This window comes from Pristiophorus japonicus, chromosome 15, assembly GCF_044704955.1.
Source record: "Pristiophorus japonicus isolate sPriJap1 chromosome 15, sPriJap1.hap1, whole genome shotgun sequence".
NCBI classification, from domain to species: domain Eukaryota; kingdom Metazoa; phylum Chordata; class Chondrichthyes; family Pristiophoridae; genus Pristiophorus; species Pristiophorus japonicus.
Genome location: NC_091991.1, coordinates 152,430,944 through 152,457,738, shown reverse-complemented (window position 1 = coordinate 152,457,738; position 26,795 = coordinate 152,430,944). Strand labels below are relative to the sequence as shown.

At 42.3% G+C, this 26,795-nt stretch overlaps 1 protein-coding gene, 1 long non-coding RNA gene and 4 other non-coding genes across 8 annotated transcripts in view; 1 reads left to right on the top strand and 5 right to left on the bottom strand.

The window, feature by feature from the left end:
• Positions 1–4,046: 4,046 nt before the first annotated feature.
• LOC139281140 (uncharacterized) lies at positions 4,047–12,504 on the bottom strand. Of its 3 annotated transcripts, none has more exons than XR_011596832.1 (7): positions 12,463–12,504; positions 8,580–8,677; positions 8,109–8,191; positions 7,720–7,814; positions 7,084–7,158; positions 4,502–4,585; positions 4,047–4,201 (listed from the first exon to the last, which is right to left on the bottom strand). It is a non-coding gene; the product is annotated as an uncharacterized lncRNA (long non-coding RNA). The 3 variants fall into 3 exon arrangements; XR_011596833.1 differs by lacking the exon at positions 12,463–12,504 and adding an exon at positions 12,361–12,456; XR_011596834.1 differs by lacking the exon at positions 12,463–12,504 and adding an exon at positions 12,210–12,230.
• On the bottom strand, positions 4,274–4,363 carry LOC139226106 (small nucleolar RNA SNORD60). Its single transcript, XR_011587216.1, has one exon. It is a non-coding gene; the product is annotated as a small nucleolar RNA SNORD60 (small nucleolar RNA).
• LOC139226104 (small nucleolar RNA SNORD60) lies at positions 4,651–4,740 on the bottom strand. Its single transcript, XR_011587214.1, has one exon. It is a non-coding gene; the product is annotated as a small nucleolar RNA SNORD60 (small nucleolar RNA).
• Positions 7,886–7,975, bottom strand: LOC139226105 (small nucleolar RNA SNORD60). The gene has a single exon (XR_011587215.1). It is a non-coding gene; the product is annotated as a small nucleolar RNA SNORD60 (small nucleolar RNA).
• Positions 8,257–8,346, bottom strand: LOC139226103 (small nucleolar RNA SNORD60). Its single transcript, XR_011587213.1, has one exon. It is a non-coding gene; the product is annotated as a small nucleolar RNA SNORD60 (small nucleolar RNA).
• A 310-nt stretch (positions 12,505–12,814) lies between the features above and the next one.
• The window catches only part of traf7 (TNF receptor-associated factor 7), a 71,872-nt gene continuing 57,891 nt past the window's right edge, over positions 12,815–26,795 (top strand). The window contains exon 1 of the mRNA XM_070901122.1: positions 12,815–12,897. The gene's annotated coding sequence lies outside the window, so the exon portion shown is untranslated. The remainder of the gene's footprint in view (positions 12,898–26,795) is intronic.

The following is a 26,795-nucleotide window of genomic DNA, read 5'->3' as shown; positions in this document are numbered from 1 at the left end:
TGACTTCATATCCTATTCCTGCAGCACCAGCAAATTTGGAGAGATTGTTCCCGATACACAAGGCCAAGTTATCGATATATAAACTAAGAAAAGAGAACCATGCAATAGTTCTTGGGTACACCACTTCTAACTAGAACTTTTTAAAGGTTCTTGGACAAGACACCAATAGGCAGCAGTCAGTATGTTTGAGCAATAGATCAAGATTTATTAAGCTTACAGCAGTAGTATACTTAACAAAAGGCGATAACTGAACGAAAGCTCGCAGCCCTTGGTCTCTGGAATCTTTTGGACACAGCTGATGTCATCTTCAATCTGTTTGTTGCTCTCCCAGCAGTTTGTGTGATGGTATTCTTTTGAGCATCGATGTTTTAACCAAAGGATCGTTTGGCCAGTGTCCACATACAGTCTTTCACAAAATCACCTTAGTTGTTCTAATGGTCAAAATAACATTGTCACTCAAACCAGAGGTAGTATCTTGGCCACTCCTACCTCCAGTAATTTTCTATCAACCCTACTTTGTCCGTTATGTTGTTTACAATTTCCTTCATCTCCTTGGAATCTGCCTTATTTATGCTCTTTTATCCCAACTGTTAGTTTTGTTTAGACAAACTCCAATTTCTACTTTGTTATTATAATAATTTGACCACCTGTGGCTGCTTGTTATTTTTGACAGCCTTTGCGTACATTTGAGCAGCCTCTTTAACATTCCTATGCCCACAGAGAATCATGGGTAAGATTTGTTTGGTCAATGACTACAAATTGTATATACGAATCTCTAAAATACCCAATCTTTCATCAATTGAGCAATACCTATTTACCTTAACTTTATTTCCTATTAACTAGCTTTCTATCCACACTGCGACATTGCCAGCCATGGCTCAGTGGATAGCACTCTCGCCTGAGTCAGCAGGTTGTGGGTTCAAGTCCCACTCCAGAGACTTGAGCACAAAAATATAGACTGACTTCAGTGCAGTACTGAGGAGTGCTGCACCGTCAGAAGTGCTAGGTCCTCTTTTCTCAGTTTATATATAGATGATTTAGCTTTGGGCATAGTGAACAAACTCTCCAAATTTGCTGCTGACGCAGGAATAGGACACAACGCTATTTTGAAGAGCAGAAAAGTTATCCCTGGTGTCCTGGCCAATATTTATCCCTCAATCATCTTTTATTTCCTATTTTAAAACTAGTACACATGGACTTCAGTACCCACCCAGCAAACCAGATTTTAGTTAAATATTTTACCTATTCAACTGTGGCCTGCTGCATTCTATTTTAATTCGGTTAATTTTTAAATGTTAAGATCAATTAACTTTGGAACGAGATGGTGTGGGTCTATTTGTCAGGCAGATGTCTTAACATGTGAAAACCCATCACAATCAACGTCCCTGCTAAGCTGCGCGGCGGTTTGAAGGCTCCACCCAGGCCGCAGACCTGCTTTACAATAGAAATAACTGCGCGCACGAAAAATTTAATGGGCCGTGCATGTAATTTTAAAAAATAATATTGATCACAATACCCTGAGTTCAGTGCTTCTCATTTGGAGTAAAGCCTGTCCCCATTGAGATATACCCACACCCAAGTTCAGAGAACGTAAGCATAGGTCTTCAAGAGTCAAAGCTTAGGGATCCTCAGAACGCAACCAGATGAAATATTGTACCCAGCTTTGGGAGTCTCATGTCTGGCATGTGGACAATGTGGCCTGCCCAGCAGAGCTAATCCAAGTGTGGTCAGTGCTTCAATGCTGGGGATGTTGGCCTGGTCGAGGACGCGAATTCTGGTGCGTCTGTCCGCCCAAGGGATTTGTAGGATTTTGCGGAGACATCATTGGTGGTATTTCTCCAACGACTTGAGGTGTCTACTGTACATGGTCCATGTCTCTGAGCCATACAGGAGGGCGGGTATTACTACAGCCCTGTAGACCATGAGCTCGGTGGCAGATTTGAGGACCTGGTCTTCGAACTCTTTTTCCTCAGGCAGCACTGGAGGCAGTGTTGAATCGTCATCGATGTCTGCTTTTGTTGGCAAGAGGTTCCAGAGGTATGGGAAATAGTCTGCGTTGTCCAGGGCCACGGCATAGATCTCGATTGGTGGGGGCGGTGGGAGTGCTGAGCAGACTGGTGTAGGACCTTTGTTTTACCCTCAACGACTCTGTCCCACCTGTGACTGGGACTGTTCAGCTACCTAAGGACTCATTTTAAGAGTGGAAGCAAGTCTTCCTCAATTCCGAGGGACTGCCTATGACGATGATGTACCCAGCCAGGACCACAGAACCAGTTGGCTCAGTTACAGGAAGCAGAATTGTCAACTCCAGTCATCCAGATTTGCAGCCAAGCAGGAACGCTGATTGTGATTTAAGAGTGGCCACAAAAGATTCAAACGGGCACAAAAGATTCCATGGCCCAATTTAACGAGCAGTTCTCCCACTGTCCTTTATCCACGAACAGATTATCTGTTTGTCTATCTCCAAACTTTTATTGGCACAGGATGCTTTACACATTTGCTACCCGTTTTTTTTAAGGAATCGGACAAAGCTAGCTACGAGGATTCATTATGACCATCAACCTAGTCGAAGTAGCGTAACCTGGCATAGTGGCTCTGGTGTACTAGAAACATAGAAAATAGGTGCAGGAGTAGGCCATTCGAGCCTGCACCACCATTCAATATCATGGCTGATCATTCACCTCAGTACCCCTTTCCTGATTTCTCTCCATAACACTTGATCCCTTTAGCCATAAGGGCGCGTTAACTGCCTCTTCAATATAGTCAATAAACTGGCATCAACAACTCTGCGGTAGGGAATTCCACAGGTTAACAACTAAGTGAAGAAATTTCTCCTCATCAGTCCTAAATGGCTTACCCCTTATCCTTAGACTATGTCCCCTGGTTCTGGACTTCCCCAACATCAGGAACATTCTTCCTGCATCTAACCTGTGCAGTCCCATCAGAATTTTATGTTTCTATGAGATCCCCTCATCCTTCTAAACTCCAGTGAATACAGGCCCAGTCACTCATCAGTTCTGCCATCCCAGGAATCAGTCTGCTGAACCTTCACTGCACTCCCTCAATAGCAAGGCCTCACTAAAGGCCCTGTACAACTGCAGTAAGACCTCCCTACTCCTATACTCAAATCCTCTAGCTATGAAGGCCAACTTACCAGTTGCCTTCACCACCTGCTGTATCTGCATGCCAACTTTCAATGACTGATGTACCATGACACGCAGGTCTCGGTGCACCTCCCCTTTTCCTAATCTGCCACCATTCAGATAATATTCTGCCTTTGTGTTTTTGCCACCAAAGTGGATAACCTCACCTTTAACCACATTATACTGCATCTGCAATGCGTTTGCCCACTCACTTAACTTGTCCAAGTAACCCCGCAGCCTCTTAGCATCCTCCTCACAGCTCACACTGCCACCCAGCTTAGTGTCATCTACAAACTTGGAGATATTACATTCATTTAGATGAAGGAATTGAGTGTATGTTGTAAATAGCTGGGGTCCTAGTACTGAGCCCTGCAGTACCCCACTAGTCACTGCCTGCCATTCTGAAAGGACCAGTTTATCCCGACTCTCTGCTGCCTGTCTGCCAACCAGTTCTCTATCCACATCAGTACATTACCCCCAATACCATGTGCTTTAATTTTGCATACTAATCGCTTGTGTGGGACCTTGTCAAAAGTCTTTTGAAAGTCAAAATACAGCACATCCACTGATTCTCCCTTGTCCATTCTACCAGTTACATCCTCAAAAAATTCTAGAAGATTTGTCAAGCAGGATTTCCCCTTCATAAATCCATGCTGACTGGATGCCTACTTATCCTTTCAGACATTTTTCATCAGAAGCAATGTCGGGCATAATACAGCCAAAAATGGATGGACATATAATTTAGAGTTGAATCAATCATGCAGTGAGCAACTAAACTCAGTCCAGCAATTTAACAAAAACACCTCTTCAGCTGTCTCCAAGTTGAGAGATCCAAGCGTTAATATTGCCAGCGGTACCAATTGAGTGGAAGTTAAGGCAGGCATGAAAAGAAAACAAACTCTGTTTGACAGCAAATTATTTATTAAAATCAAAGTACAAAGTGAAACGGTGCCTCTTGATGAACACGTTCACAATAGTTGTTAGACTGGTATTGCAACACAACTGTAATTTGCTATGTTAATCATGGGTTTCAGATGTCACCAAGTCAAATCCACAACCTGTAACAATAAAAGCATTAGGTCAGTAATATCAAGTGCTTCCATTTCTATGGCACACATGGACATGCAAGTGAGTCTCAGCCACCAAAATGTAATCAAGTATTGCTTAATGCAACACTTTCATTGGAGATGTCAGAAATAAAGAAAGGCTCATCATAGGCTCAGCATTTGCAAAGTTCTTTATTTCTAATAAAATGCATAAGTCACATCTGACAAGGCTATCAAGCGATCAGTGAATTACCAGCATTAAATAACTAAACAAATTCAGAAATCACCCCTTTTCAAGCGGTTAACACTTACCAGTTTTCACTGCGAATACACAAACTGTTGCCATTTCACCCGCAATGCTGTGGCCAGTGTTTTATCAGCAGGTACCCTCCCAACCTGAAATTACACACAATATGTGAGAAGTCATTCAATAATCATTCATTTACACTGCTGTTAAAATTAAGCCTCAGCCATAAAAATGTAATCAAGTATTACTTAATGCAACACTTTCATTGGAGATGTCAGAAATAAAGAAAGGCTCATCATAGGCTCAACATTCGTAAAGGTCCAAAACAGCCAATTTCTTTCTAAAATGCATTCCTTTAAACTTATGGGCTGGAAATTCATCAGCTTTCCACCCATTTACTGCCAAAACAGTTTAGCACTGAAATGATGACCAAACTAGAAATTACCGTCCATATGTTGCCAGCAGTAAAGTCATCATTCATTTTATCTCCGGCAATAAAAACACTGCTTGTCCATTTTTTGTGTTATTTTGACGTCATTCAGTGAGCAACACCAATATACCACTGGCAGTAAATTCATCAAATCCACCAGTTTTACCACCCAGAAAACTCAAGTCTTACCTGGAGGATCTTGAAAGAAGGCTGATTGAGGTTAGTGAGAGCTCTACAGTTAGTTGAGAGCAGGATTCAAAGGGTATTTGAAGCCATGAGTGTATTTGAGCACATTGGAGTAAATTTTAAAAAAGGACATATGGTTATTTGAGGATACTTGAAGTGAAAGGAATGGGGCCTATAATGTCTGCCAATATTGCTGACTACTTATATGATGCAAAAGAGAGCTGGAAAAAGGTTTATTGAAGAGCATTGTGAGCCTAATCAAAGAGGTTGCAAACTTGAGGAGGCCTTATCCCCAACAAATTTTCAGAGAAGCGCTCATATCTGCACCTGTCTGATAGTGCATTAGAAGACTGCACTTCTGAAGAGAAGTGATCAATGAGATATACCAGCTCATAAAAAGGAAGACCTGCCACCTATCAGCACCACCAACAGGAGTGTTGAGGTGAAGGTGACTGCAGCACTTGCCTTCTATGCATCCAGCTCCTTTCAGGCATAAGCTGCATCAGTCAGGTAACTGAGGCACTACACACACAGGATGGACTTTATAAACTTCCCAATGACCAGGGAGGCAGTGAGGGCTTTGGGTTTTTGCACGAATTGCTGACTTCAAGGTTCAGGATGCCATTGACTGTACGCACATTGTCCTGCAAGCACCTTTACAGGAGGCAGAGGTATACCAAAATCGCAAGAGATTCCACTCACTGAACATGCAGCTCGTATGCGACCATACGCAGCGCATCATGGCAGTAAATGCTATTTTCCATGGAGCATCCATGATGCTTACATCTTGCATGAGAGCACTGTCTCTGACCAGTTTTAAGTCTCAGCCACAAGGTCACAGACCCCCCCCCCCGCTGGAAATTTTCTTCAAAAATGACAATAGCAATGTTTAACTGAATTGCCCATCTGCTCTTGTGACACACAGCCATCTAAGCATTAACATATTGTGTGCATTTGATAGTCCTTTGTTCAATGTCCCATTAAGCTGCACGTGGTTCATGAGGAACACACCAAGTGCGTTTTAAAGATTTCAGAAAGCCATCGTAATAAGATCATTCATTGCAAGTAAGATGTCTAAGCCTACCTACATCAACATGTGTCAGATTTACATTTTAAATAATGAGGGAGCGCATGATTAAAAATATTACTTACTCTCGCAGCTAAAACGAGGCCATTCCATCTCTTCTGCCACTGGTTGGTCCCCTGATGTGCTTGAGCCACTGAGGACACCGCCTCCAAAATTTCATGCCAGATTCTCTGGTACACAGCCAGGGTGGTTCCCCACGCCCACCCCTGGTCAATTGACCCCATCTGGCCTCCACCTCACAACTAGTGCCTCTTGGGCACCCAGAGTAAATCTTCCGGCCCTCCTCCTCCCCCCCACCCACCCACCAAATCTCTCGTTCTTGCTCTCCTTCCTGCATTTTTTTTTATATAAATAAAATCAGAGATTCAAAACAATAGGCAGTTTTATGTGTCTCTCTCTCTCTCTCTCTCTCTCAATAATGTGCAGTATTCTTTCTCTAATCCCTTGTTTTCTATTATACTCTTCTCTCTCGACTATTCTCTTCTCCCACTCTTGCTGAGCAAAACAGACCTTTTGTGCACGCACGGGCAACCCGACCCAGAATTGTGGGGGGAAAAAAACCGAGCATGCGCAGAAGGCCCGTTTTTCCCACTTCCAAAAAAAGGTCTTCCACGACCATGAATACCATCACCGCCGGACATATACCACTGGTCAACTTTTGACCAAACTAGCGATCTTTGTTCTTAGCATTCCAACAGTTAAAAAAATGTGACCTGCAATTACCACTGGGTTGCAGTATTTGACAAAATGCCAGCCCATGGTACTTACCGCTATATATGGGCCAGTTCACCAGTGTGCAATAAAATAGCAACTTCAAATGTTATTAGTAATTCCTTGAACTAATGCAATTTCCAGTTGAGCACTCTCTCCCAGAAGTGGGGGATGAATGTCAAGATACAAAGTTTTGATATAAGCAAGCCACAATGCAACTATAAGCGACTCACATATCATAGCTTCCTCTCTTCAGTGTCAGCAGATGGATTCTTCAGGAGTTGGTGCCCGGAGCCATTATTTCAAATCTAGTAACAAAAGCAGTCACACTATAAGCAGTGTACTTCTAGTGATAGTAATAGCCATTACCAACATTCTAAAGGTTATGCTAATTAAACCTCAAACCACAAAAATTTAAATTAAGCATTGACAACACACTCATTAGATGTCAGAAAGAGCCTCACAATTTCATCAGCAGTTTCAATAGGTTGGGGGTCCATTGTCTACAAAGAGCATAGTACCTACATCAGGTACAGCCAGCCCAACATCTCAAACTCCCCGTCACGTACAATTACATCAAAGCACAATGCAAAATATTTACCCACTGTCAAGAAAAACTAGTTCAATCTTATTTATTGATCATACTTATATGGGTGAACAATGCTGTTCTACATTAGTTAGCTCCTCTGCAGAATCCTGTCCATTCACATTTTACTTCTGCTCATCAAAAATAAAAATCACTGATAGCATGAACTTTTGTGATTTAAACTGCATATGTAACGTACAAGATGGCACTTCGGGCATCAAGGTCACCCAGCAATGCATTATCAGCTGCAACCATAACCCTCCTCATTCAAGAAGACACTTACCAGTTTTCACCATTAACTGCCAGCAGACTGCAACTGTTGAAAACATCATCCGAGATGTTATTGCCAGTGTTTCATCAGCAGTTATCATTCCTAGCCTGAAATGACATGCAATACAATGTGATCAGAAGCAGATCAACAATCATTCATTTGCAGTGCCTTTAAAATTAAGCCTCAGCCACAAAAATGTAATCAAGTACTGCTTAATGCAACACTTTCATGGGAGATGTCAGAAAAAAAGAAAGGCTCATCATAGGCTCAGCACTTGCAAAGTTCTTTATTTCTAATAAAATGTATCTGACAGCAAGGCTATCAGCATTCAGTGTATTGGCAGCATTAAATAACTATAACCGGATTCAGAGATCGCCCTACTTCAAGTTGTTAACACTTACCAGTTTTCACAGTCAGCACAAACTGTTGCCATTTCACCCATAATGCTGCAGCCAGTGTTTTATCAGCAGGTACCACTTCTAGCCTGAAATTACATGCAATATGTGAGAAATCATTCAATAATCATCCATTTACACTGCTGTTAAAATTAAGCCTCAGCCATAAAAATGTAATCAAGTACTGCTTAATGCAACACTTTCATTGGAGATGTCAGAAATAAAGAAAGGCTCATCATAGGCTCAGCAATCAATACTTAAATAACTACAGACTAAATGTAATTCTGGCAAGTATTTTGACTAATTCAGAGACAGTTCCCACAACTGGTGTAGTCAAATATAAAACAGATTAAATTAACATCTTGGCTGAAAACATTGGAATCACTGGGTTCCTTTGACTGTTGAAGGACATCGCATATTGGGGAAACATCTGGAAGTATGAATCGGTTTTTAGGTATCCTCATCAGACCAACTTACAGTATTTGTACCAATTTTCAGGCATATAATGCACTTCTTCCAGTACATCCCCAGGAGTTCTAGAATTAACAGTTCTGCCATCAGTTTTCCAAGGACACCTGGAAAGAGAAAATAGCTTATGAAATAAGTCTGATCAGGTTAATTGCAATAAACAATTCGGCAAAGATTCATCAACCCAGCTGTTCCTTTGTTCTACTGGGATAGATAATAAAGCAAACATATGGTATGCATTTCATGCCCCTCCATCCTGCACCATACACTTAATGCACAATCTTCTGCATCTAGGCCATTGTGCTTGTCACGATGTAAACAAATGTTCTCAGCAGTTTTACATAGTATGTTATTTTAGCACTCCAACAGCACAATACCAGTCAAGATAAATGACTCATCAACACTAAATTAAGTACAAACACCACAGGCACTTACAGAAGTTCCTTGAATGAATTTTTTACTCCCCTATAATATTGGCAGAGGGAGCTCAGAATTGCATTATAGAATTTACAGCTCAGTAACAGGCCATTCAACTCAAATGGTCAACGGTAAATTCTATAATAGACACTATGCAGTGTTTATGCTCCACACAAGCCTCCTCCCACCCGATCTGCATATCCTCCTATTCCTGTCCCTCATGTACTTATCTAGCTTTCCCTTAAAGGCATCTATGATATTCACCTCAACTACTCCCTGTGATAGTGAGTTTCAGAAGGTTAAATTCCCAAATGTATAAACTATATTTGTACAATGTCTCCTTCTAATGCTTATATTCCTTCTCAAAGTTAGCCCCCTGCACTCGCATGATATTCAGTACTTAGACCACATTAGACTTCCTGAACTACACAATGCATTGCTAGTCATGAAAATCAGTTACTGTATAATTTTAAATCATATCCTGCACAAATTAATCACCATCCGGTAAACAGTCATTACCACCGATTGGGAAAGCAGTTCAGTAATTTCCAGTATTGACCAAGCCTACACGATACAATACTTGACACGAAAACCGCAAAATATCATAAGCAATACGTCAATACATTAATGAATCATAAATTAATCACTGCACAACTGTGACATTTCTTAAATCAACTAAAAGACAATTTCTACCAGGTACTAGTTGATCTCCAGCATCACTTGTCACAACTAATAGTTTTAAAAACAATCTGAAAAATGTTTTTTTATATGGTGGGCACAATACAATATCCAAGTTATTAAAACAGAAAAAGACACCATACTGGTGCTATATTATCTGTTACATTGAAACAGTGATTATACTTCCAGAAGTATTTCATTTATTGCAAAATGCTTTGGGATGGCCCGAGGTTGTGAAAGACGATTTATAGTTACCAATGAATCTGGGTCTAAATACTCGCCAAAGAAATCTTTTACCAGATGTAGAAATTGCAAGAGCTCTTCCAGTGACTAAATGATACCCACTAATCACACAGGGCAATGTTTCACCTTCCATTACACATTAGAAAATGGGGATTTCTTCTAGGCTGCAAAACAGTCCTAATTCATTTATAGAAAGTCACTGAATTAACAGCAAAATTTTTTTTACTAGCCAATCTTCAAGTGGAGCTAAAGGACCAGAACAATTGATTTAATGCACGGATACAACTGCTTATCCATTTATATAGCTCGAGTATAAATTACTATGTCCGCACTTATAATGGACACTGCTCATGAAAATTTTTGCTGTAATTGTTCTCGGGCCAGTTCATTTCCTCTATTTGGAAGTGTGTGATTATAACACAAGAAATAAGGTCACTCAGCCCTTCCAACATGCTCCGCCTTTCACCAAGATCGTGGCTGATCTAGCTAAATTACACCTTCCCCCGCACTATCCCCATATCCAAATTACAAACATTGTACAAAAGTGTAGATCTGATTGAGGAGCAATAATGGAAAAAAGTTAACATGCACAAGATTTGTACAGCTACCAGTAGGCACCAAGCCTCGTCCGGCACCATTCCCCGCCACCGGGTGGCGCATGCGCATTACTCCGACATGAACAAATTGAAGTCCTTCCTCGCTGCCGACTCCATACGGCCGACTGAAAAATGCAGCATCCCCATGACCCCGCATCTTCTTGGTCACGGACACTTCAAATAAGTGGGTGCATTGTTTTTGTTGTTGCAAGAACACTGCACCAAAGCGCTAGCAACTCATGTTGTGCTATCTGCTTCCACACAATTGGGAAAGCACAGGGCAGTGGTCTGCTCCCAATCACTCTAGCTTGGAGACTCAGTGCTGCGAACTTCAACCGTCCCCATCCGTCAATCTTTCTGCAATTTAGAATCATAGAAGTTTACAGCACAGGAGGCCATTTCGGCCCATCGTGTCCACACCAGCTAAGAGGCTATCCAGCCGAATCCCACTTTCCAGCTCGGTCTGTAACCCTGCAGGTTACAGCACTTCAAGTGCACATCCAATTACTTTTTAAATGCGGTGAGGGTTTTTGCCTCTACCACCCTTTCAGGCAGTGAGTTCCAGACCCCCACAACCCTCTGCATGAAGAAATTTCCCCTCAAAACCTTCTACCAATTACCATAAATTTATACCGCCTAGTTGTTGAACCCTCTGACAAGGGAATGTCTTTTCTGTCCACTATATCTAGGCCCCTCATCATATTATACACCTCAATGAGGACTCCCTCAGCCTCCTCTGTTCCAAGGAAAACAAACCCAGCCTATCCAATCTGTCCTCATTCTCACAGTTCAAGCGTAACTCCCACCCCCCCTTGTATTCTATGCCTTGGCTAACAAAGCCTTCTTAACCACCTGTCCTGCTACCTTCAGGAATCTGTGGGTATGCACTCCCAGGTCCCTTTGTTCCTCAACACTTCACAATGTCCTACCATTTAATGTGTATTCCCTTTCCTCGTTAGCCCTCCCCAAATGCATTACCTCACACTTCTCTTTGCCACTGTTCTGACCACCTGATTTGATATCTTCCTGCAGTCCACAACAACTTCTTCCTTATCAACCACACAGCCTATTTTTGCTTCATCTGCAAACTTCTTAATCGTAACCCCGATATTTCAAGTCTAGATCTACCACAGAAAGTAGTTGAGGCCAATTCACTAAATATATTCAAAAGTTAGTTAGATGAGGTCCTTACTACTAGGGGGATCAAGGGATATGGCGAGAAAGCAGGAATGGGGTACTGAAGTTGAATGTTCAGCCATGAACTCATTGAATGGCGGTGCAGGCTAGAAGGGCCGAATGGCCTACTCCTGCACCTATTGTCTATGTTTCTATGTATACCACAAAATGCAAGGGACCCAGTACTGGGCCCTGCAGAACCCCACGGGAAACATCCTGCTAGTCGCACAAACACCCATTCGGCCCAGACTTGCAACGATCCCTCGCACTGGAAGGCATCCCATCCGTGGGCAAATAGGAATTTATAATTACATGAGATTAGGGCTTGCAGAAAAAAAATGATGGGGACTCAGAAGTTTTCCATTGCAACAGCTCGCGCCAATCAACACACACGGAATCTGGTCCGGCCGGGTTAGCGGCTCCCGAGTGCGCGCCATCCCTGGGAGTCGGTCCCAAAATGTTTTTTTTTTTAATCCCGAAATACCGGCGATGTTAAATAATAAATATGTAAATACACAGCGGGCCGCACCTTCAAAGAGCGAAGGTACGTTTAACATAACCAAAACGGAACTGAAGTCAGGATTAGCCGGCCAGGGGCCGAGATTGCGCGGGCGGCGCACGCGGCCCGTTTCAAATCAGCTAAAAAGCCGTTATGATCCGCATCCGGACTATTTACACACCTATTCGATTTATAAACAGATCCCGATTGCTTTTCCTCCTCAATAAAACGTTCCCTTTTTTTTACACACACTGCACTAACACGATAGCTACCATTAACATACCTCCCATCTCAGACTCTCTCACCAAAAGAACCAGCGTCCTCGCTTGTTCGACAATTATACTACACCAGCCAGTCAATCCTAGGACAGCCTGCGTCTCTATTGGACGAATCTATAACTGACGTCCCAATCGACCAATAATATTCGTACTTCCGAAATAGTCCGACTCGACTTTGTCCAATCGTCGCCTGCGAGGGGCGGCGCTCAGCTACTACTGTTGAGAGGCTCTTGCCAGCAAGCTGCCTTCTGGGCAATGTAGTCCTCGCGAGCCGCAAGCGGCTGTTTGGAACAGCGGAGGGAAACTACAACTCCCTAGTTGCACAGCGGCGTCCGCGCATGCGCAGGGCAAAGAGGCCATGGGTCGTTAGCTAGTTCCTTCAAATTTCAGGCAGTTCGTGGACGGCGAGCTTTGAAAATGTCAAACGTAATGGTTTGCGGGTAAGAACTCTGCAATAAAAGGAGTTATCTCTTTTTTTGCGTGTGCGCCTATGCGGTCGGAGTACTTTCCACACTATTGAGTTAAATGCAGTGACTGGAGGCAGGTTTACATGTCTGGAAAATGAACCCAGACTTGGAGGCTAATCTGTTAAAACAATTCGTCCAAGAAGTGCCCTTCAGTTACCGAACCAGCCAAGAAATTCTGACAATTCAGTCCGGGCTTTCAGGAGGCCTGACAGGCCGGTCATGATAGCTGCCGACCCTTCCCCCTTGCCCCCCAGAAGGGACAAAATCCTGTCCGTTACCCCCATCTTTCCCCCCACTCTCTATAAGGGACAAAATCCCGGCCGTTACCCCGATCTCTTTCCCCCCCCTCTCCCGTCATTCGCGCTGTCGCCGTCTTCCACAATCCGATCTTTGTCTCACAGCAGCGCGACCGACCAGGTACTGGCACCGCGCCAGCCTGCCGTGCGAGACACAAACCTGTCTTCCACTTGCGTTCAAATAAATGGTCTGACAAACCCCACAGCGTGGTCCTGGCTGGATCTTGCTATTCTGGCAATTGCAATAATTCAAATGCAGTTCTTTTTCTCTTCTCCCCTCTCTGTAGGGAGTCTTTGTAATAGATTTACATTTTCAAATCGTAATTTGAGCTCTGGAATTTCCCCCTCTACCTTTCTCTCCTCCTTTAAGACGCTCCTTAAAACCTCCCCCTTTGACCAAGTTTTTGGTCATCTGCTCTAATATCTTCTTATGGGGCGAGTGGAGCACCTTGGGATGTTTTATTACATTAAAGGTGCTATATAAATGCAGCAAATATGTATGATTTTTATACTAAAAACCGAGAATGCTGGAAATACTCAGCAGGTCAGATAGCATCTGTGGGGAGAGAAAACAGAGTTAACGTTTCATTAACCTGTCATGGACCTGAAATGTTAACTCTGTTTCTCTCCACAGATGCTGCTTGATCTGAGTGTTCCAGCATTTTCTGTTTATTTTTTTCAGATTTCCAGCATCCGCAGTATTTTGCTTATGTATATTTTTATGCAAGGTGTAATGCGTGTTCAGGAAGTAGAATCCAATGTGTGCGTTAAATAGAGTGATAACTTTATTTGCAGGAACATAAAAGGAAACCTATTAATATGTGTAATCTGCAAGTGAAGCATGATTTTTTATATATATATATCTTGAGAGCTGTATTGTCAATTGCCGCAACAAATACTAACAGATCCCAAGGACAAAGCCTGTCTGACACTAGATAATTTGCAATCTCCTTCCTTTGTAAACCGAATACAGTAGGAAAAATGCTGAGACAAGTTGGTACTTGGACAGTAAATCTTTCTTTAAAATGACTACATACAGACACATAGTATAATCTCAGAACATTCTCCTATTCATTTATAATACAATGACCCTATCAATTGAAAGCTAACTGAAGCTGCAAGTACTGCACATAAATCCATAGGGAGAAATATACTCTAAAATAGGTCGGCTTTATAAAATAGCTGCTGGGTAGGATTTCCTCCATCTTTTCACACTGATTGATTTGCTGAAACAGTAAAAAGCAAAGTTAGCTATAGTGCGATAGTATTTCTGACTTTGATAACATGATAAATTGCTAAAGGTTTGTTTTATTATAGAATACTGGAATGGCAGTGTAGTAAGTCCTAATTAGTCTGGAAGGGTACAATCTAATGTGCATAAGCAGTTGATTGGTATTTGAAAATGTATTGGGCAGGTTTAAAACTCCTCAGGCAATCCGTTAAATAGGACTATTATATCACAGACCAGTGCAAATGACCAGAGCCATTTCTATCCAGGCTTTCAGTAATTAATGCATGTTAGCTGTAATTTTCAAAAATTATCTGCCCTAATTAGCATACTGTCTTTGTGTTAAATTGTGTGTAATAGTAAGCTATTATATTGGTAGTGATGATACTTAGTTTGCAAACAGACACCAACCAGCCTAGCTCTTGAAATGTTTCAATAGGATCTGGTGAATGTAAACCCTTGATTAATCTTTGTTTTATATATTCTATTTACATAGCTTCAAGTATCAGGAAATGCCATTAATAGTTCCAACATTTTTTTTAAATCTTGCCAATCTTCTCTTCCCTATCGATTCTTTTCCTGTAGGCATTGACTCCTTGCTGAGTCCCTTTAGTACCTTGCCCAAGTCGCTGTTGTTCATGTATTAGCCTTGACAGTGGGTCTCAGCAGGCTGTTTGACCCAGGAATCATCAGAGTCAGCACTATTCTGTCCACATATGTGCACTTCAATCATGGATCATTGGAAAGATGTTAGGAGTGTGAACCATGCTTATTTTTTCCATCCCTAACCGAAGAGCCTCAAGATTTTTTGGAATTATCTTTGGAATTCTCTACCCCAGAGGGTTTTGGCTTCTCAGTCAATTAGTATATTCAAGACAGAGAGCACTAGGTTCTTGGACACTAAGGGAATCAAGGGATATGGGGATAGAGCAGGAAAGTGGAGTTCAGCCATGATCTTATTGAATGGCGGAGCAGGCTCGAGAGGCTGAATGGCCTACTCCTGCTCCTATTTCTTATGTTCTAAAATTCCTCTACCAACACCCTGGCTGAGATCAGTTAACTTTGTACAGAGCGTGAATGAAACTTGGGACATTCCTGGTCTGTGTGGTTCATTAACTTGCTGAGCCATTGGGAAACCCCCAAAAACAAAATATTTCTACAATTGACCTGAATTGTATATTCTTATGGAATTGAAAGAAAGAACTTGAATCTATATAGTACCTTATCATATCTCACATAGAACAAATTATAGTACAGTTACTAGTGTTATGTGGGTAAACATGGAGATCATTTTGTGTAAATCAAAGGCCAACAAACAGCAGCGAAATGAATCATCACTATGTTTTTGGTGGTGTTGGTTAAAGCGGGAATGTTGTTGAGGGCAACTGATGAAATCCCTGCTTCTCTTCAAATTGTGCCATAGGATTTTTAACATCCAACTAAGAACAGGCAGAGATGGCCTTAGATTAAGGTCTCATCCACAGGATGACAATGGAGCACCCCCTCAGTACTGTACTGACGTGTCATTTTAGATCATATGTGCAAATCCGAGAGTAGATTTGGACTTGAATCCACAACCTTGTGACGCAGAGGTTATCAACTGAGCCAGACTGATTTGCTTAAAACATGATGATGTAAAGTATAATACAGGTAGTTGTGGACCGACAATTAAATCCTTTAACTGTTGTGCCTATTCAAACTCAGCACAATCTGATTGAGAATCTGCATTACCATAAATTTTCAGAAGGGATTGAGACTGTTGGCTATTAATCTGGGAGGGAAGCAGAGGGGTTGTGAAAAACAATGGTTGCCAAATGTCAGTGTAATTAATTATTAAAGGACAACATATATACATATAATCCTTGAAGGTAGAAAGGCAAGTTGATAAGGCAGTTAAGAAAGCGCATGTCATGCTTTAACCCTTTACTAATCATTGGTTAGGCCTCAGCTGGGGTAGTTGTGTACAAAGCTGGGCAACATACTTCATGAAGGATGTCAAGGCCTTGGAGAGGGTAGAGAGGAGGATTATCAGGATGATATCAGGGATGAGGGACTTCAGTTATGTGGTGTGATTGCAGAAGCTGGGATTGTTCTCCTTAGAGCAGAGATGGTTAAGAGGAGACCAAAAGTATTCAAAATTATAAGGGGTTTTGATATAGCAAGTAGGGAGAAACTGTTTCCTCTGCAAGATAACCAGAGGTCATAGATTTAAAATAATTGGCAAAAGAACTAGAGGTGAAATTATTTCACACAGGGTTGTTATGATCTGGAATGCACTACCTGAAAGGGTGGTGGAATCAGAATCCACAGGAACTTTCAAAAAAACAATTGAACATATATTTGAAGAGAACCATTTTCAGGGATATTGGGAGAAAGCTGGGGTGTGGGACTAAATTGGATAGCTCTTCACAGAGCTGGCACAGGCCCAATGGCCACCTTCTGTGCTACAAGAGTCTATGGGCTAGAAATTGCAGTGGCTCACCGCCCAGTTTCTCGGCAGTATTTGCCGTTTTGGACGATAACCAGGCCAGTGAGAAATTGCCCAGCTGAGTTACACCAGCAGTTTCGAGGTACCGTTGGGGAGCGGACCGCTGGCGTGCACCGTCCTCAGATCATCATGGCGTGCTATTTGGCTCACTGTTCACTTGTAGATAAGTATTTGTTTTTAAACGCTCAAGAGAATCAGCGGAGCTGGGCAGTAGGTGAGTAGCTCTGCAAGAAAAAGGTTTGTAATTGGGTTTTAACTCAATATTTCAAAATTCTGTTATGGTGCTTTAAGTTAAAAGAGGCCTGAGAATGTTTTTATAATGTTTTAATGTTTTTTGAAAAAATATTTGTGTTTTTCTCCTCCTAGGCCCAACCCACAGTCTCAGGGTAAATTTTTAATAAATTTAAAAAAATTATTGCCCATATTCTTTAAGAACTGTCCAATCGACCCTAAATTCCACTTTTTCGTCGAGAATCGGGGTGCAACGCCCATTTTGGGGGGAAGTTTTTGCCGGTGATAATCTTGGGAACCTTAGCGGTCTTTTGGGCGGCAATTGGGCCTATGATTCTATGTTAAGACCTCCAGATTGGAATGGAAGAAACCCCTTTCTAGTGTTGACCGGGAATAAGCAGTATGTTTTTTTTCCCCTTGTTGCTGCTAAATTTCCATGAGGACTTAGGAAAAAGCAAGTTGAGCTACCTGGCCCTTTTGATTGTTGCAGTCATTTCGATTGCCATTTTTCCACTGATTCAAATCCTGCAAATTTTGTACCCCTTTTACACTTTTTTTGATCAGAACCTCATCTAGTTTAATCTTGAATTGTTGGAATTGATTCTATGGGGCAAGTTTTTTCACTAAGGCTCATATTTATTTCCCCAAAACTTTCAGTAAAAGTATTGAGTTTTGACTTTATCCGAACAAATGTTTAAGTCTGAAATCAGCCTTGTCTCGTTTTCAATGCTGCAGTTCTTTTGAGAGTAGAATGCATTGGCGAAGTACCACCAACGCTGCCTCCACAAAATCCTGCAAATCTTTTGGCAGGATAGGTGCACCAACGTTAGTGTTCTCGCTCAGGCCAGCATCGAAACACTGACCACGCTCGATCAGCTCCGATGGACAAGCCACATCGTCCGCATGCCCGATACGAGACTCCCAAAACAAGCGCTCTACTCGGAGCTCCGAAACGGCTAGCGAGCCCCAGGTGGGCAGAGGAAATGCTTCAAGGACACCCTCAAAGCCTCCTTGAAAAGGTGCAGCATCCTCACAGACACCTGGGAATCCCTAGCCATGACTGCTTAAAGTAGAGGAGAAGCATCCCGGAAGGCGCCGAACATCTCGAGTCTCTTCGCCGGAAGCCAAGCACAAACAGCGGAAGAAGCGCACGACAACCCACCCATCCCTTCAACCACCGTCTGCCCCACCTGTGACAGAGACTGTAGGTCCCACATTGGACTCATCAGTCACCTGAGAAATCATGTTAGCGTGAAAGCAAGTCATCCTCGACTCTGAGGGACTGTCCAAGAAGAAGAGAATGACTAGTGCAAGACACAAAATTGTACGTGCTGTCTCGATCGGGAATAATTTGTCTGTAGATACTTTTAAATTCTGTGCTTCTGGTTAAACACACTGACATTGTGTTCACCTTGAGCAATTGTGGTGTCGCATAATAGAAATCTTTTCAGTGACTGCTCATCTATTGCAGCCAGGGGTTTCTCCTACCCTCTATTCTACAATGTTATAATCCTCATTGTGGAATGACAATGATTGTCTTTAGGACCTATTTGTATTGTACCATTTATCTGCAATCTATTAAATGCTATTTAGCATTCATCTGATCAGTAACTTGGGTGTTCATCCACTTGAATGTTATACTACCCCAGTATGTTTAGCCTTTCTACGTAATTGAGTTGTTCTCAAACATAGACATCATTCTTTACTATCTCCCTGTCAAGCATGTTGATAAATTATGCGAACAAGACGGACCTCATAACTATGGAATTACAATAGCCAGCTTTAGTCATTACCATTCAAAGCCACCATGTCTTTATCCATTTAACAGCTTATCCTTTTATTCTTTAATCTGTAACTTCACTAATTCCTTTGTAATTTCTTGGTCAAAAAATGTCCAAAATTCTAGGGCTAGAAATTCGGTTCTCGGCGATAACTGTATTTTTTTGCCCAAATTATCGTTATCACGACGCTATTGCTATGAGGCCGTAAATTCAAGGTTTAATTTGCGCAGCGGTAAAAATCGGCGTTGCATAAGGACTCGCGGCTCAAGTCCGAGGCTAATACCGTTGGGCCAAGGGAGGACGGGAAAACACCTAAAAAAAAAAAATATGTTGGAAAAAATGAAAAAAATTCACAAAACATTTACAAGACACTCATCTAATGAATCACTGCAAAAGAATTTAAAAAATAAAAGCTTTAACTTACTTTTTTGCAGGTCTTCATACCTGTACTTACCTTACCACTGCTCCAAGGGCTGCAACGCAGCTTTTTTCCTGGCGTTTTTTCCCGTCCGAAACACGGGTGCGCTGTGAGCCAAATTTTTGGTGCAAACAATATTTCGAGTCTTGCACGGCGGCGCTCCTCTCTCCAGCAGTATTTGAAAACCGCTGACGCAAAACGCCTCCGAATTTTCCACCACCTGGGTTTTCGCCGAAAAAGGTGAAATAGCACCAAAAACCCGGTCGCAAAATCGCTGAATTTCTAGCCCTAAATCTGTCATTTGCACTATATTCCTTTCATCCAAATTCTGCTATGGCTTCAAAAATTTTAAATGAATTTGATCAGCACCAATAATTTAAGTTTAATTGTTCAAGTGATATCCAGTGGCTACCAGTTCAGATCCACAAGCATTCTGCTAGCTCCAGTACCCCTCAAATTATAATTTACTGTTTTAAAAATCCAGATGAGCAGTCAGGTAATAAATTACCTTTTGCAAACCACGTTCTGCTGTCACTCTTTCCAGATCAAACTTTACAGCTTAACAGGAGAACAGCTACCATCAAATTTAGCCACAATCCACTGTTCCATCTGCTTTCAATTGCACCATTAGATTGTTATTTTAGGTGCTGTGCTGATTTAGTTGGTTGTAGAACTTGTTCTGGAGTGCATTGGAATCTGAAGAATTTTATTTTAAAGTTATTTCAACTCTTTGCTGCTCGTCTGGGCTTTAAACTGTAATTTTCAAAACTGAAGGCCTGCAATAGGTAGAAGGCCTGACAAGAAATTGCTCTTGCTAGTTCTAATTTGTGGATGAGGAAAGTAACCCACCATTTAATGCTAAGCATTGTTTGCAACAGGTTGTGTCTTGGGAAGAGGGCACCATATTAAAAACCATGGGCAAGTTATTAGGTTTTTAAATTTAAAAAAATATTTTTTCTTGGTTTGCCAATGTAATAAATTGTTTTTTAAAGTTACATTTGCATTAAAAAAATTACTTTGTTGATAAATTATCTGTCCTTATCTTCTTTTGTTATATATATTTTTAATTTTATCCTTTATTGACCCTCCCAACGCTATGACTTTTATTCCTGCTTGTAGGCTAGAAGAATCTTTTATCTTTGCTGTTTCCAAGTTAATCTGATTTCCAAAGCATTACATGAGATTCAGATTCCCATCAGAGGGCCCTTTTCATCTTTTTTATTATGTGAGGCATTTTACTGTAGCCTGATGCTTTATCAGTTGTGCTAATGGTTTATTAAAGTCAGTAGATTTTCTGCATCTTGCTCACTAAATTGTCCGCCTGTTCCAAAACTACAATTTTATTTTAAGTATTTTCTGACAAATATTTTAAAGTTTAAAAGTTACCAAAAATACTTATAGCATGCATAAATGTTGATGACTTCTTGAAAACACACTTTCAATTTCTAGGATTATTAATATCTTCCTATTATTCTTGACCAGTTTGTATATAGGTTTGTGCTATCATGACAATGACACATTGGGCCCAAGTTTCCACAGGATAAAAAACGGGCGCCCCTCCGAGCTGGGCGCCTGTTTTTCGCGCCTAAAACGGCACCAGAAAAAAAACACGCTATTCTCGAGCGCTTTGCAGCTCCTTGTCTGTTTGGCGCGGCGCCCAGGGGGGGCGGAGCCTACACTCGCACCAATCTTGTAAGTGGGAGGGGGCGGGTACTATTTAAATTAGTTTTTTTTTCCTGCCGGCAACGCTGCGCGTTGGAGCGTTTGCGCATGCTCAGTGTGAAAAAAACATTGGCACTCGGCCATTTTTGAAGTTCTTTGTAGCTGTTCAATTTTTGAAAATTTTTTAATAAAAGCACATTGCCATCAGCACTGAGGCTTCTTGCAGCCTTCTCACTGTCTCCTTCCCCTCCCCACCCTCCACGGCAACAAACGGCGGTTTCCTCCCCCTCCCTCCCCTCCGCGGCAACAAACCGCTGTCTCCTTCCCCTCTCTCCCCTCCGCGGCAACAAACCGCTGTCTCTTTCCCCTCCCTCCCCTCCGCGGCAACAAACCGCTGTCTCCTTCCCCTCCCTCCCCTCCGCGGCAACAAACCGCTGTCTCCTTCCCCTCCCTCCCCTCCGCGGCAACAATCCGCTGTCTCCTTCCTCTCCCTCCCCTCCGCAGCGGCAAATAGCGGTTTCCTTCCCCACCCCCCGCGGCAACGAACGATGGCTGAAGCACTTTCACACAGGTAGGAAGATGGTTTATTTAATCTTTTCTTTGCTTATAAATGTTTATTCAGGTTGGATTTATTTGTATAATATTTGTAGAAGTATAAATAAGGATTGATTGTAGAATTTAATGACTTCCCTTCCCCCCCCCCCCCCCCCCCCTCCCTCCCCACCTCGTTCTGGACGCCTAATTTGTAACCTGCGCCTGATTTTTTTAATGTGTAGAACAGGTTTTTTCAGTTCTACAAAAATCTTCACTTGCTCCATTCTACTTTAGTTTGGAGTACGTTTTCACTGTGGAAACTTTGAAATCAGGCGTCAGTGGCCGGACACGCCCCCTTTTGAAGAAAAAATTCTGTTCCAAAGTAGAACTGTTCTACCTCACTAGAACTGCAGAAAAAAAAAAATGTGGAGAATTGCGATTTCTAAGATAGTCCGTTCTCCACCAGTTGCTCCTAAAAATCAGGCGCAAATCATGTGGAAACTTGGGCCCATTGTAACTATCAATGAGATTATTAAGATCCATTCTAGGCTTTTGCTGCAACATCATACTGTCACTTTGATCCCAAATTCAGATGCTGTAAAGCCTAAGGGCCCGAAATTGTTGGACATACCGCCCAAAATTGCAAAATCGATCAAAAAATACCAACATAACGCCTGGCGAAAAATTCATCAGCAACATACCGTCCATCCCTGCACACCATCAACCTACCTGCCAAATTGATGACTTATCATGACCCTGCAGACAGCCTGGAAAAGGTGGTTTTAAGTTCATCTTCAGTCGGCGGTATGCATCTTCACCTGTGAATTTTTTTAATTTGTCATCCCCCTCCCCCCCCCGTCTCTCCCACTCCCAAGTCTCTTTTCCCCCCCCCCCCTCCCAACCAGTGATCTGTTTCCCCCACCCCAAGAAGAAATCTCTTCCTCCTCCTCCCCCCCCCCCCCCCAAGAAGCAATCTCTTCCCACTTCCTCCCCCAAGAAGCAATCTCCCTCCCGCTCCCCCTGCCGCACCCAAGAAGAAAACCCTCCCCCCCCCCCCCCCAAAGAAGTGATTCTCCTCCCACCCCCCCCACGCCCCCCCAAAAGAAGCAATCTCTTTCCCCCCCCCCCCCCCCCCCCCCACGCCCACACATACCTGCACATCGCTCTCAGGCTGGCAGGCTCTGTCGATTTTGGTCTGTGTCTCGGGGCGGCAGGGGGGGCGCGTGCGGCTGTGGCGGAACTTCGCAGCTGCATGCGCATGTGCAGAACTCGGGACCTGAAGATTCCCGAGTGAAAAGGACTCGCCTCGCCGCTTGTACAATGGCGCCTGCACTCTGCTCAGTATACCGCCGAGAAAAAGCTGATGAAAATCGTGCACGCTCCGCCCCGGCGGTATGAAATGACATACCACCGGCAGACCGCCAAGAAATGGGCGGACGACCAATTTCGGCCCCTTAGTCTCCTTGACAATTGAATTATTGACGAATTAATTCTTGTTTAATATGTTTAGACTTCACTTTCTTTCTGTAACTTTGATTTTCACTTTGTTCACACTGTTTAAAGTTCTCTTGTTTTTATACATTATATTACTTTGATTCAACAGAAAAGTCCTTTTGAAGCTTGTCCAGTAACTGCCATTCCATTGGTGTCATATCAGATTCCTGCCATTGAATGATACTATACCAAAGTGTTATATTGGTCACTACGACAATCTTAGTAATTTGTTGATGCAGTATATTGTGGTTCTTGGTTTCTCCACTGTGCGATTCCTGATTTGAATTGGTCACTAGTTTAAAAAAAAATGAGTTTGTGCTGGTTTGAACTAAAAATCAGGAGCAGCTCTTGAATCAGTACAAATGGTCCTTTCTTGACTTTTTTTGTAGGGGGTGGGGGGGTAGAAGTTCCATGAATACAAGAAAGAAGCTGGAAAAAATATGGTTAATGTATTTCCTGTTCTAACAACTTCTTGAAGATATAGACATATGTAATTTATCTCTTCCAATTTATCTTTGAAAATGGTCTGTTATAATTTAATCCTTTTCAGTTTTTCTCGTAATAAAAGACCTAATTTTATTGTTACTTCCGTGTGCCCTTAGCTTATGATCAGATCTAAAGATCATCGGCATTGTAACTTATAGATCAAGTGATTGGGCAAGAAGGTGGCAGATGGAGTATAATGAGGGGAAGTATGAAATTATCCACTTTGGAAATAATGGAAAAGCAGAATTTTTAAAAAAAGATGAGAGACTAGTAAATGTTGGAATTCAAAAGGATTTGGGTGTCCATGTACATGAATCACAGCAGGTACAGCAAGCAATTAGGAAAGCAAATAGTATGACAGTCTTTATTTCAAGGGGGTTGCAGTATAGAGTAAGGAAGTCTTGCTGAAATTATATAGGGTTTTTGTGAGACCACACCTGGAGTACTGTGTACAGTTTTGGTCTCCTTCCCTAAGAAAGGATATGCTTGCCTTGGAGGGGGTTCAAAAAAGGTTCACTAGATTGATTCCTAGGATGAGAGGGCTGCCCTATAAGGAGAGATTGAGTAGCATGGGCCTATATTCTCTGGAGTTTAGAAGAATAGAGAGGTGATCTGATTGAAACCTATAAAATTCTTAGAGGGCTTGACATGCTGACAAGCTGTTTTACCTGCCTGGAGAGTCTGTAACTAGGGGTCACAGTCTCAGGATAAGGGGTTGGCCATTTAGGTCTGAGACGAGGAGAAATTTCTTCACTCAGAGGGTTGTGAATCTTTGGAATTCTCTCCCCCAGAGGGCTCAGATGATGAATATATTTAACACTGAGACAGATAGATTTTTGGATATGGGGATCGTTTGGGAAAGTGGAGTTGATGTAAAAGTTCAGCCATGATCTTATTGAATGATGGAGCAGACTCGAGGGCCTGTTCTTAAAACCTTACCTTGTTGGTTTGAGACCTAACAGGCTGTCCCTTTAAGGATTTCCTGCTTGGCTGCATGTAGGCCTGGTTTTCCTGAGTGCAGCCTTTCGGCAAACCAATCTTTTAGTGGGGGCCTCAGTCGGATGGTGTGCCCCTCATCTGTATATCTAAAGGGCCTAATGGCCGAATTTCTAGGCCAGAGTGTCTACACATTGTCTGCAATATTAAGCTATTGCAAAATGCAATTTAATATGGCCCTTTATTGTGACATATCTATACTGGAATTTATGAAGTTTCCTATCATATCATTTTACACAACACTTTACAATCTTGCCACTAATGATTTGCTAATGTCTAATGTTAAACTTTCCATGATCGTCATGGCAACAATATTGAGGCCTGTGAATGGTTCAGTTGTGAAAATGCCCGCTCTCCTTCGTGTTCATTCTCTGAGTTATTCTTTGAAAGCTCTTTCCAACCATTGGTAGATGCTGAGAGGCTGTTTACCCTGGTTGGAGAGGCTAGAACTAAGGGTCATAGTCTCAGGATAAGGGGCCAGCCATTTAGAACTGAGATGAGGGGAAATTTCTTCACTTAAAGGGTTGTGAATCTTTGGAATTCTCTACCCCAGAGGGCTGTTGATGCTCAGTTGTTGAGTATATTTAAGACTGAGATTGATAGATTTTTGGGCACTAAGGGAATCAAGGGATATGGGGATAGTGTGTGTATTTTATAGTCTCTTGAACACTTTTAGTTCAACTTAACTATTAATTTGGGAGATCTCAGACAGCCATGTGGTGTTTTAAAATGGCGTTCCTTCACAGACACCTCTCTCAATACAGCTCCCTATACCTCCTAGCTAGAGGGCGCTCTACATTATCTCATTACACCTTTCCTTTCATAAGAAACAAAAATGAATTAAAGTTTGCTTCAATATAAATGGGTAGTTAACTTCTTATGAATATATGTATTAAACAACTACAAGTTTAACAAACAACAACAAAACTTTGTCTTATTGATTCTTTATCCAATTGTTGCATGTTTCACACTTTGAAAAATAGTCTTATATATCACTGTTCAGTCCTGGCCAGTAAACGGATTCTCTGGCACGTCGAAGAGTGCTCTCGATGCAAGTGTGAGCAGCATGAAGTCGCTGCCGAATGTCGGATCTCAGGGATTTTGGTATGATACAGCGATAGCCTTTGAAGACTATGCCATCCTGTGTTGTGAGTTCGTCATGAACTTTGAAGTATGCGTTTCAGTAGGGCATTCATGTGTCGTTTCTGGCCATCCCGTTGCGATTTGTTGTATGACCAGTTATAGTGTGGAGTCGCTTGCAATTGCGCATTGTATGGTAGTCAGTCCCTGTTTGGAGAGTGGGAGGAAGTCCACCATGTGGATGCATTCCACTGCAGTTTCAGTCAGTGATCTCTCTACTTTTTCAAGGTATGTGCGCGAGAAGGTGTCTGCTAGTTACATTTCTTTCGACATCATATAGGTTGAGCTGAATGAGCAGACGTAGTTGTTTGGGTGCTGCAGGTAACGGCTTGCATCGTATAGCAACCAAAGGCTTTTGGTCTGTCCATATCATGATCTTGCGACCATATACATATTTATGGTTTCGTTCCATTCCGAATACTTGAGAGTGTCGCATTTCTGGAGTGAGCGATCGGCTCGCGTATGCAATTGGTTTTCCGTGTTACAGATGGACGAACTCAAGACCCTTGCTCGAAGCATCTCCTTGACCTTTGGTTGCAACTTTGGTCAAACTACCTGAGCACCGGAGAATCTGTCACGTGTTGTTTGATAACTTCAAACGTTTGTTTTTTTTTCAGTCCATTTCCAGACCATGTCTTTGAGTAAGCCGTCGCAGAGGCTCACTGAGGTCTGAAAAATCTGGCAAGAATTTTGCGAGGTACTTTGTCATGCCGACAAATTGTTGTACACCTGTGATATCCTGCGGTTTCTGCATTTCGTTGATTGCGACCACTTTGCTTGGGTCGGCTTTGAGTCTATCACTAGACAGTATGTGTCCCATGTATTTCACTTGGGAGCTCTTGTATTCGAACCTATCGAAGTTAATTTTGATGTTTCGCTCTTTGCAACTCTGCATGAATTTGCGTAAGTTTGCGTCTTTAAGTGATTGGCCTCTTTAAGTGTCTCACCACATCCAGTGATCAAGATATCATCTGCAATCTAGACCCTCGAGGTTCTGGTCTAGCTTCTGCTGGAAGATTTCCAGGGCAGGACTGATGCCAGATAGCATTCTATTATATCAATATTGACCACATGGAGTCTGGAAGGTCTTAGGTAGGAGGACTCTGTGTCTAGTTCA